The sequence below is a fragment of the Amphiura filiformis genome, chromosome 10 (assembly GCF_039555335.1).
Source record: "Amphiura filiformis chromosome 10, Afil_fr2py, whole genome shotgun sequence".
Taxonomy (NCBI): domain Eukaryota; kingdom Metazoa; phylum Echinodermata; class Ophiuroidea; order Amphilepidida; family Amphiuridae; genus Amphiura; species Amphiura filiformis.
Window position 1 is genome coordinate 54,317,769 of NC_092637.1, and position 12,805 is coordinate 54,330,573.

At 37.8% G+C, this 12,805-nt stretch overlaps 1 protein-coding gene across 1 annotated transcript in view; it reads left to right on the forward strand.

Annotated features, from left to right (window-relative positions):
* Window positions 1-12,805, forward strand: part of LOC140161976 (aqualysin-1-like) — an 85,890-nt gene that overhangs the window by 28,939 nt on the left and 44,146 nt on the right. The window lies entirely within an intron of this gene.

Sequence of the window (12,805 nt, forward strand, 5' to 3'; positions counted from 1 at the left end):
CACCATTGACCAGGTCCATTACCACCGGTAATCAGTAACACTGATTTGGCACATAATGGGGTTGGAGTCAGTCCCTTCATTTAGATACGCTAGAAGTATATGAATTAATAAGATAAAGAAGTATGTCATAGATGAAGATGAAAAGTTCATGAGTGATTCATAGATTGGATTTTGTTGGAATAGGTAGGTAAATAATATGGTATTTTTATGTTGAGCGTATCTAGGCATTAACAGCTGAGATAACGCTGACGAAACGTCGGCCAGGCACAAGTGACAAAGGTGGTCGCCATAGATAGATGGTCGGGGTTTTTGAACCCGGCACCTCTCGCACCAAATGCAAAGACCTTAACCAGTGTGCCCCTTGGAAAATTGAAATAGTATCAAGTATAAAGGATGTGTAAAAAGTGAATGAAATAGGAGATAAAAGAATTGATACTTAAGAAAAGGTTTAATACCGAATCTCCATAATTTAAGATTTGTGTTATGTCATTTTGAGTGTTAGATTCATTCAGTTTGACGTTTCATAAGAATTTGAGACCCTTGGCTAATGCTATGATTTGTAAATCGGAGAGTTATATTAATATAGTTGGAGATCAATGGGCTATAGGTGTTTGATAGTTAGAATAATCTAAAGAGGTTTTAAGTATTTTGAAATAGCTTCTACAATTGTTTATAGAACGTGTTTTATTTGATTTATTAATAGTCTGACTGACTCCCCACGCCATTATGATATTGTTCCCTAACCCTGCACCACTGAGTCGCGGGTTTAAACTCCATCCATGCCCAAGGGCTGTATGTGAATTTGGTTTATCCCAATCCATGCTCGCCCAGCAAATACAAAAATGTTCTTAAAACGTTTTTAATGTTGGGTTATATAAAGATCATAAATACGTTTTTAAAACGTTAATTGTAAAATAACTTTTTGAAAGATATTTTGTCAATAGTTATATAACATTCTTAATATTCTTGACTGTTTTGCATCACGTTTTCAAACATTCTTTTATGAATGTTTATTTATCAAAATGTCTTTAATACGCTTGATATAGCACGACATTTAAACCTTGCCGTGTGGTTTCCTCTGAATTTCCAAAATCGGTGATTAGTTGTCTGGATGCGATCTGATTGTGATGATTCACCAGTGCGAATCCTCTGAAAAAATGCGCTATATAAATCCATAAATGTATTATTTATTTTATTCAACACTCGCCAGCATCACACAGGTCCACCCCACCATCACTACCATTAATACTCTTTTTTATTTTCAATTTATTTTCAGATTTGCGTTTGAGAAACAGACAACGATGAAATATTGCAACAAACTATAAATCTTTTCTGATTGTAAATGAATTAAGACCGGAATTATTTTACCTGATAAATGAGCGCTATTAATAACACTTTGTGTTTACCGTAATATTCCCAAATTCACCTGTTACATCTTATCAATTTTATTGTCATTTCTATAAGCTGAAAATAATTATGTAATACCTTTAAAGATCAATACGTTTTACTATAACCATAATGAAGCTCGGCAGGAAATGCGACGGTCTCCCCAGTGACGATACTCATGGCACGGCATGGCACGCAATGCAAACAACTTGATAAGTACGACAGATCACGAAATCGTAGAAAAATTGCATGTATACTATCCTTGTGTATTTATCTATGAAAACCAACATGTCTGCCATAATAATTCTCACCATACAATCTATCAGGACACAGTTCTTTAACCTCGTATCTGTACGTTCAACAAATGACCTTTATTGTATCGGGGTACAAAAACTCATACTCTGAGGTCAAATTTCATCTAGGATTAGATTATGGAAGTCATTGAACTCTGCCACTGATAGATGAGACTATTTTGGCTCGTATGTCTTGATAATTTCTGTCACGGGGCGTGGTTGCTTTCCTGCCGCGGGAGGCAGAGGTCAATAGCATATGACATCCTGTCCTGCCACGGCAAGCAGAGGTCAAAAGTATATAGATGATGAGTCACTGACATCATTTTCTGCCGCGGCAAGCAGAGCTTAAGAGTATATCGTATGCCAAGTCACTGAAATCATTTCCTGCCGCGGCAAGCAGAGGTTAAACTATAAAGATGCTGAGTCACTGACATCATTTTCCAGCGAGTTAGGAAGACCATCAATCAGATATTATGATCGAAAAAAATTAAAACACATTGAAATCTAGTAATAGTCTGTTTCCATCGATTTATTTCAAGTAATTGTATATCTTTCCATTTGGGTGTCAGCTGCAGACGATAAATGTCCATCTCCATATATTTGAATCAGCATGAAACATGCATTAAAATGAGTACAAACAAGAGTAGTATTCCCCCTTTGCATGGATCCGCCATCATGCTATCTAAACCTCCTTGCAAACGCATGGGCAAAAAGTGTATTTTTGTTTCTCGTCCTTTTCTAGCAACTCGCCATAAGACTTTTGCAAAGCGTGCGCGGAAATTAAAGCACGCGCTTGACAGGCGTACACACACGCAACACGCACTTTCGCGTAGAATCTGGTCGCGTAGAATCTGGTTTTTGAGATAACATAGCTCTTGATATTTTGAAAAAATAATTATGTCCAAACTTTTATTTTGAAGTCCACATAGACGTAGCGCCGTATTATCACTTGTTTCAGTCGTCTGGCCGCATCCAGGACCACTACAAAGGACTACTTTTCGATAGATTGTCAAGAACTGGCCACTTTCTTGACATTCTATTTGACAATACAAATAATCAAGGTACCAGTTATGTTCACCCCAGTATATCCTAAACCAGAGGATGATTTAAGCACTTCCCACCACGCCACTGTGTTGACTTGCGGTTAGCACAGCTGTGTGAGTGAACATAACACCACTGCTCGCACATTGCATTGACGGGCATGGTTAAATTTGAATTTGGACTGATATATTTACAATAAAAACGCATTCAAAATGCTAGTCGATTTCACATTTTATGTTACCTACAGAAGGTGTGAATTATCCTTTATGCATACATCACTTTTGTTCTGAAATCGACCAACTAATAATGACACACGCACAATTCTTAAACAACATCTTTTGCATAGAATTCAATGGGATTTGAAAAGTAAAGTGGCAGTTGAAACTCTAGTGATAACACGTTTGCAGTGCATGATGGGGCTTCTTTAAATCATCCTCTGATCCTAAACAAAGATAATTATGTCAAAATTAAAAGCAGTAGCCAATACCTGTATCCTTTAGCTCTTTAAGACCTCACTTGTTGAAATTGGTTGAGAATTAAACGGTGATCTGAAACCCCAGGAAGTAACGAAATCAAAAGCACTTTTATGTTCTGGAAAAAACGTCGCTATTAATGTCCTAATCAATGGAAGCACGGCGCTCTCTTGTTCGAGAACACTTTGTGTACAAAATCAATAGGGCATGTAATGGAGCAAAACTGCAACTTTTGAATTTGCATCGTCCTTGGGCTTTATTAATTGACCGATTTTAAATAATGGGGCCTTAAATCCGAGCTGAAAGATGCATCTATTGGATTCTGTAGGATATACAGTGATAACAATAACTGGTACATGTACCTTAAGGGCTGGGGTATGAACGTTTGGACAGTATTTATTGTGGGACATTAGAGCACATCAGACATATCGAATTGCATTCTGAATACGAAGAATGTCCTTCTGATATCAAATAATTTTCATTTTTGAAATTCGCATTGTAATACACATTTTATGGCAAATCATTAAAAATTGATATTTTTGATATTTAACAGTACTCGAAGTAAACTTTATAAATCTGATGATTTATATTTGAAGTGTATGTAGGTGGGATGAAAAGCCGACGATGAATTGAAAATGTTGACCTTTCGTATCGAAGATATGGATTTTTTTTCCCAAAACACCCAACAAATTAGGTCTTTTGGCAAAAAAAATCCATATCTTCAATATCAAAGGTTAAAATTTTCAATTGACCGTCGGCTTTTCCTCCCTGCTACATACGCTTTAAGAATATATCATTAGATTTATATAATTTACTTCGAGGACTGTTATAATATCAAAAATTTGAAAAACATCAAATTTTTATAATTTGTCATAAAATTTGCATTATATTGTGATTTTCAAAAAATGAAAATTATTTGATATCAGAAAGACATGCTTCGTATTCAGAATGCAATTCGATAGGTCTGAGGTGCTCTCATATCCCACAAAAAATACTGTCGAAACGCAATAAACGCTCATTTTAGATCCCTTAATGTTTTGCAGACTAAATATACCCCATCTATAATTAAGAAATTGCCACATGTGATGGGTATAACTTTTTAATCCCCTGTGTGTCTTAACCATCTCTAACAAAGCAAACAGAATCATTTCATGGTTATCACCCTGACTAAATTGTATTAACCACAGAGGGAAATATAGAAACACAGACTAGAAAAATAATCAAGAACTGCTACGTTTATTGACATCTCTGCTGCATGGGATATTTGTGGAGGGATCACACCATAAAAACAAATAAGTACAGTTAATTGTTTTTAAGTTTTTTTAAGGCCATTCATTAACTATAGCAACTACAAATGTTATAATTGATGGTCCTCCCATCGATCAAAACACATCCATTTGTTGGAAAGGTATAAACAAAAACACATGGTAAGACCAGAATAAACAACCACATGACCCCGAAAGACCCATGACCCAGCAAACATCGCCAAAGGTCCGCCCCGGGGTCGGTCAGTCAAGTCACCATGGGTAAATAGCAAGCACACTCTAGGCGCCTTATCGGACGCCCGATGGATAAGGCGTCCGTCTAGATATCGGAAGGTCGTGGGTTCAATCCCCGTGCCGGCACATTCCCTTGCTTTTTTTTTCAAGTTGTGTTTTGTGCCGGTCAGGATTTGTGTTTATTTGTTGTCATGTTTAATTGTAACACTTTGGGTTGGTAAACTGTTCATTCATTAAATATATTAAGTTTCCTCTTGTAGCGAGCAATCGTTCCCCACTGTGTTCATTTGTTCTTGTGCAGGATGCGTACCCCCATTACTTACTTTAGTAAAACAACTCAATTGATGCAAATATTGATAAAAATAGTAATCGATGGGACAGGATGCATTATGTTCAAGTTAAACTCCGGAGGTTAAAATTAACATGAACCACTCATGATGAGCTTTTTCTTTTGAGAACCATACCCCCACTGTCGCAGATTGTTTAATTACATCCATTTATTCTAAATCCAGAGGGGGGGGGGGGTGGTGCGCCCTTCGGTATGACTTATTTCTTTCTGAATTGCCCAAAAGGTGCAACTACGTGGGTGTCGACTGCAGACGACAGGTTTTAATTTTTTAATCCAAAAATGTAAGAATTGTACATTTTCATGACGATATTTGATATCAGCATGAACAAGAACTATCTTTAAAAAGAACAACCACATGGATGAATATCATGTTTCATAATTTTGGAATGCTAGTAATTCTTTGTGTGTGGCGCAACTAACCTGGTGGGAAATATCGGTATTTATTGGTAAATACCAACGATGTTCATGTTGAATTGAAGCTCAATAGAAAAATGTGTGCTAAATGGGTCTTCATTTAAAATCCATGCTGGTAACAAACTGGTCAATGAAAATTAGTCCTGGCCTTGTCTTACAGACCCGTATACAATTTTCCAATAGGAAAGTAGGGTATGCATAGGTCTTCCAAATTATACTAGGTGGAAAATTCCAAATCCGGGAAAACTCTGTATATAGCCTGATTGAACAGATTCATCAGGATCGGTATAGTAAACTGGTTAACAAAGTTCTTTGTATCTGATCCAGAATGTTCACTTACTTGTGTACGTTTCAACAACAGCTGTTGTCTTTATCAACACTTGATGGGTAGTGACTGCTATTGGCAACCGACGCTAGAAGTAGTTCCAGCGTTGATCATGTCGTCGACAAGAATCACGTCATAGGATGGGGGGAAGCTGAGGTCATCGGCACAGAGCAAAATAGATACACTCGCTGGATAAAGGAGGCTATAGAAATAAGAAAGCGGAGGGCACCACCATGAACAGAGATGAAGGACAGTACCAACTCTCTCACATTTTTGATGAGTTCCTGACTCAGGGATCAAGAAAATCCCTTGAAGGAAAACAGACTGGCAACTCCAAGATCAACGCTGGAACTACTTCTAGCGTCGGTTGCCAATAGCAGTCACTACCCATCAAGTGTTGATAAAGACAACAGCTGTTGTTGAAACGTACACAAGTAAGTGAACATTCTGGATCAGATACAAAGAACTTTGTTAACCAGTCTGTATATAGCCATTTTTCAAAATGGCCGCCAAAATGTACTTAAAATGACAATAACTCTGAAACTATTTGACCTAGAGGGGTGATTGAGGTGTGTATCCCCACTAAATCAAGGCTGTCTGATTGAATGAAGGGGGTTTCATGGTTGTTTGAGGTCTAGGACACCTGAAATCCAAGATAGCAACCATAATCATCATATTAGCCAGATGAAATGACAATAATTCGGAATCTGCTTGACCTACAAGGGTCATTGAGGTCTTATCCCTACTAAATCAAGACTGTCTTATTGAATGAAGAAGGTATCATGGTTGTCTTATGTTTAGGACACCCACAATCTAAGATGGCAGCCCATAGCAACCATATGATATTCACATTAACCAGGTGAAATGACAATATCTCAGTACCTATTTGATCCAGAGGAGCAATTAAGGTGTGTAACTTCGCTAAATCAAGACTGTTTGATTAAATGAATGTAAATGAATCAACCACTATTAACCAAGTGAAATGTCATCGATTAAAACCTATGTGACCTAGAGGCTGGATTAATGTGCTTACCCTCAGAAATTCAAGGCTAATTGATGAGTAAAATGTTTCTATGGTTATCTGAGGTCTTGGACATCTAAAATACAAGATGGCTACCCATAGCAACCACATGCATATTTTCACAGTGATAACTCTTGCAAATGATATTTAACTGGAGGTCATAAGCAAGATTAGGCCTACCAATTCGTCGGCTGTATTCCATAGTGGCGTATAGTGGGGCGCCGCGAATAAACAACTTTTCGAAAAAATCGGGTTTGACGAAATGCCAATTTAAATTCCGAGTTGTGTAAATCAGATTTTCACTATATTTTGTAAATGATGTGAATTTTCTGTAGTAAACTAAACAGATTTTATATTTATATATTTTTCAAAAGAAATAAATACATAATATTGCTGGCAAACTGAAAACAAAAAGCACAATACTATACGTCACTATGGAAAACAAGCAAAACGCAATACCCTAACCTAACGTTAACCTTACGCCACCTCGGTCGCCGTGTAATCCCTATGGCGTTACTTTTCGTCGGCTTGTATTCCATAGTGGTCCGATACGTCACTATGACATGTAAAGAGCTGTACACCACTATGACATACAATGTTGTTCATTTTTGCCGATATTTCATAATCATAAAATGTGTATAAAAAGTGGCGTATGGTCGATACGCCACTATGGAAAACACAAAATTTCACTTTGTAACTATACGCCACATTTAATTAATTAATTACTAATTAATTAGCTTATTTTGAATAATGAGACTTAGAAAAATTAAAGAGAACCTATTAAAGAGAAAAACATATGTGCCAATTTTCAAAAACATGACCAAAAATCACTGTACGCCACTATGGAATACAGCCGACGAATTGCAATGTGTACCCACCACTGATCTTTTAATTGGTAGAATTCAGCCTAAACTATTATTAACATCAATCTAATTGTTTCTTTTTATGAATAAGATATTAAGGTATATATTTCAGCCAAAACAAATAAAAATAAATGTCTTCATTAACTGCTTAATTAGCACTTAATTTGTTAAAGATGCACTCATATTGGCCTGTAATGCGTAACAACCGAGCTCATGTAGCCTCACTTATTTTGAATTTTCTAAGAGAATTTGAAGATAATTCCTAACAAATAGGGTATTACAGAAAAGCTAAGACTATAAGCAATGTCCCGAAGGCAAAGATTAAGTTGTGTAAGGATCTATTTTTTGTGAATGAAGTTTTTGATTTTGAGTAATGTTATGTAATGGTTTTCTAAGAAAGTGAATGGAAGTTTGTTAAACTCACCCCTGGATGTGAAAAGTGTAAAAATTCGGCCAAAACCCTATCGTATAAAATAAACAAATGATATAGTTCAAAATAAACATCTTTAGGATGACCAAAAAAATGCACCAAGAGCTCAGAGGAGATGATTTTCATGATCAGTCCACTTCTCAAGATTGTCTTTAACAGTGATTACAAGCTTTGTTTCTGCTTAAATTAACCCCTGTAGTAGCAGTTATATTTCTCCTCTCCTCTCCTCTTCTCTCCTGTCCTCTCCTCCACCAGATCATCTCCTCGTCTCTTCATCCCCACTTTCTCAAATAATATACATTTAAATTAGATTTGAGTCTGGTAATTTTGCCTGAAGCAATTATCAGATTACCAATTCCAATGAAAGAAATCATATTAGTTTCACTTTAACGCACTTCTCTGGTGTTGCATATTACCAAGTTTTAAGGTGTATTTGGGACGAGAATAATTCCTTGCGTGATTGCCCGAACAAGTATACGTAATTCTTGGAAACACTGATTACTATTGATTAATTTATATTATTATTATTACGACCGTAAAATTTAGACACTTCTTTTGTTTAGATTAGCATCAACCCTCTCATCTTACGTTTTTCATGTCAGAAATTAACATAACTCCCGAAACCGAAACAGAAGTTATCTTCGTTCAACTTTTCTGTAGTCAACAAAAGACTAGAATAAAAGGATTGTTCACACGTACCATGCTAACACTTCAAAATAACGATGAGATCCGAAACCGAAACCGGAAACAGAAACAGAAACAGAAAAGATAAAACGACGGTTAGTGTATCTGCACACAAGGTCACACTTGCACAATCCCAATAGGCATATACAAAAGAATTTGACCATTTCTTTTGTGCTTACCTACACACAAACATGGTGTGTTATTTCTTGTTACTTTTGGTTGTTACACATTTGGTAGGTCTGATCTTGCTTATGACCTGGAGGGTATATGAAATGTTGCCCGCTTAAACAATGTTAGATTATTGATTGTTAAATTTTGTGTATTAATGTTACAGGTAAGTAGATTTTGACAGACATGATAGAGGAAACAAAAGAAAGTACATCGCAGATCAAGGGTTCAATCTCCTTATTTCCAAGCCTGCTTCTGCTCCTCCAGACAAATTCGAAATTTTTCCCGCACCCTTGTTTCTTTTACTCGTACCCTATCAGATCAACATATCGCACAGTTAATGTAAATAGGTTTGGTTTGGCTGCTAAGCCCTGCCCTGGACGGAGAACGACGGTGCTGCGCGTGGGTGACACGTGGTCGGCATCTGGACCCTCATCTACCTGAGGTTACTCTGGTGGTATGGGGAAGTTTCGTGTATCTGTGTGCCCTTTATAACATGCATTCGTGTTATGGTACTTGAATGTACAGTCAGGTCCATGAACATTTTGTGAACATGATCATCTTTGAGTTCAGCTACCTCTCGTACACGTTTACTTCCAGTTTCACCACACTGAAGTGACTGGGATTTCTTGCCCTTCTTTTGACAAAATGATACATTTTTCAGGGTCTGGAGGAGCAGGAGCCGGCTTGGAAATAAGGAGATTAAGTCCCTTCATCTGCGATGTACTTTCTTTTGTTTCCTCTATCATGTCTGTCAGAGTATCTCTACTCACCTGCAACATTAACAAACAACATTTAACATATACCCTCCAGTTAAATTTCATTTGAAAGAGTTATAACTGTGGAAATATGCACGTGGTTGCTATGGGTAGCCATCTTGTATTTTAGGTATACAAGACCTCAGATAACCATGGAAACATATTTACTAGTTCAACTATCCTTGATTGTCTGGGGATAAGCACATTAATCCAGCCTCTAGGTTATATAGGTTCTAATTGATGACATTTCACTTGGTTAATAGTGGTTGATATGGCTCTATGGAAGTATTCTCAACGCTGACACCGCAACGTCAATGGGTCACGAATGTAATCATTCCTCTACCAAAGGCAACCTCTCTCTCATGACAAACTACCTTGGTATTTCGCTTATGTCCATTGCCGCAAAAGTATACATCAAGATCCTTCTGAACAGGATCCGACCTCACATTGATCCTTTACTGAGAAGCAACCAGACTGGCTTTAGATCAGGTCGCAGCTGTGCTCAGCAAATACACATTTTAAGGAGGATCATGGAAGGCTTCAAGAAGTACCAACTTCCATTGACAGACACTTTTGTGGACTTCACAACCCCCCCCCTGACTCCATCAATAGACATATACGTCATGTTTTCAGTGCTGCTGCATTATGGAATACCAATGGTTGTGGTTCATTATCCTGGTAGACTACCTTCTGAAGAAATCAACTTCTGGAATTGATGCTGGAATTGTTACCTACCCACGTCGGTCAAGCAGGCATCCTGCTACGATGCTGAATGACCTAGATTTTGCTGGTGATATTGCCCTGTTGAAATCTTCCATAGCCCGGGCCCAGTCACAGCTTACTAGGACTGCAACTGTAGCAGCAGATCTAGACCTTATCATCAGCGCACCTAAGACAGAATATACAGGCTGAGTCAAAAAGAAGTAAACTCATGTTTGAGGGGCTGTAACTAGAGATCTGTAAGGAATCTGCTAAAAATGAAAATATCATTGAAAAGAACAAATTCTAAACGTCACAATAAAAAATGAATTGTTGCAATTGCTTACAGCAAACTCAAGTTATACTCATTTGAATACAACCACCCTTTTTTTGGGAAGCTGCACACGGTTTCACTTCCCAAGTACCTATTATATAGATTGGTAAGGCGCAATATTCAAATGCAAACAGTAAAGTTACGGGGCAGGTGTGGTTTCTATCAATAATTCCTACATGTTAAAAGTTTCTTTTCAATATGAACTTTACCTCATTGCACTACATTATAATGAAATGGGCCAAATGACAACATGGCACCACAATTTACCGGACGTTTTTGTCGACGAAGTATCATGAAACTAAGAGTCCTACTGAAGTTCAGGGTCTTTTCGTCCCCAATTTCCCACAGCTAATCGAATTCCATGTAAGGGAGCAGTATATAAGAATGTGAACAAGCTCAATGTGCATGGGACACTAAGGGACAGACAGCCGGAAGCTTCAGGCAGACCACGAACTGCCAGATTACAAGTGAACATGGCTATAGAGTTAGACATGCGTTACAGCAAGACCCAAAGATCAGCTCAAGACGCAATCCTTCCCAACATTCTCCAATCAAGCTTCTGCCGGATCGTTCGTAAACACTTGGTATTGGTATTCCTACAACCCCACCGACTACAGAACTGTCATGGACTTTGTTGAATATTTATTAAAAAGCGAAAGTTGTCATTTCAACTGACAACTATAAATCCTGTTAGCACTTTGCTGATTCGTCAAAATTGAAATGGATGAAAATCAATCAGCCGTGTGCAGCTACAAAAATGGGTGGTTGTATTCAAATGAGTATAACTTTAGTTTGCTGTAAGCAATTGCAACAATTCTTGGTTTTATTTAGACGTGTAAAGGTTGCTCTTTCCAATGATATTTTCATTTATAGCAGAGTCCTTGCAGATCTCTAGTTACAGCCCCTTAAACACGAGTTCACTTCTTTTTGACTCAGCCTGTATGACTGCAAACTGTAACGCCTAGCCAGCACTTGAAGTTTATGTAGTGCCATCAACCATGTCACAAACTTCAAGTACTTGGGTTTCAAGATGGGCTCTAATGGAAACTGGAAACATTAAGAGTGTGGATCGGATTCCAAATGAAACCATCTGACCAACGCCACTCCAATGGTTGCCAGAGTCAAGATTCATCAACTCAAATTTCTCGGCCATATACTGCGTCTTGAAGACGACAAGCCTGTGAAAGAATATGCCCGTTATATTCACCACATGGGAAGAGGAAACAGGGACTGTATTTGCAGTATGCCCAGCACGTCCTGGGAGATACTGAAGAGATGCTTGCCCAAAGATCGCAATAGTTGGAGAAAGCTAGTAGTCGCCTGCTCAGCAGCCGACTGATGATGATGCTATGACTGCCATCTGCATTTGGTGTGACATCGACTTTAGACAACCATGATATCACATTCATTTAATCAAACAGACTTGATTCAACGAACCTTAATTGCTCTTCTAGGTCATTTCACCTGGTTAATGTAAAAATTTAATGGTTGCTATGGGCGGCCATCTTAGATTGTGGGTGTCCTAGACATGAGACAACCATGACACCCTTTTCATTCAATTGGATTTAGTAGTGATTTAGACCTCAATGACCCTTGCAGGTCAAGCAGATTCTGAATTATTGTCATTTCATCTGGCTAAAGTGATGGTTATTGTTGCTACGGGCGGCCATCGTGGATTTCAGGTGTCCTAGACCTCAGACAACCATGAAACCTCCTTCATTCAATCAGACAGCCTTGATTTAGTGGGGATAGACACATCAATCACCCCTCTAGGTCAAATAGTTTCAGAGTTATAGTCATTTTATCTGGTTCGTACGTGCATTTTGGCGGTCATTTAAAAATACAGAGTTTGCCTAGGTTTGGGAAGACCTATGGATACCATACTCGAATCAACATTCAAACTTTCCTCTTGAAAAATTGTGTACGGTTCTATAGGACAGGTTCTGGACTAAATCACATCAAACGAGTTTCACGACAAACAAACAATATATATTCAGACGAACATTTAAGTTCTTAAAAGAATGCTTGCCGTTCAAGGGTGATCATATCAACCAAGTTCGGAAATAAT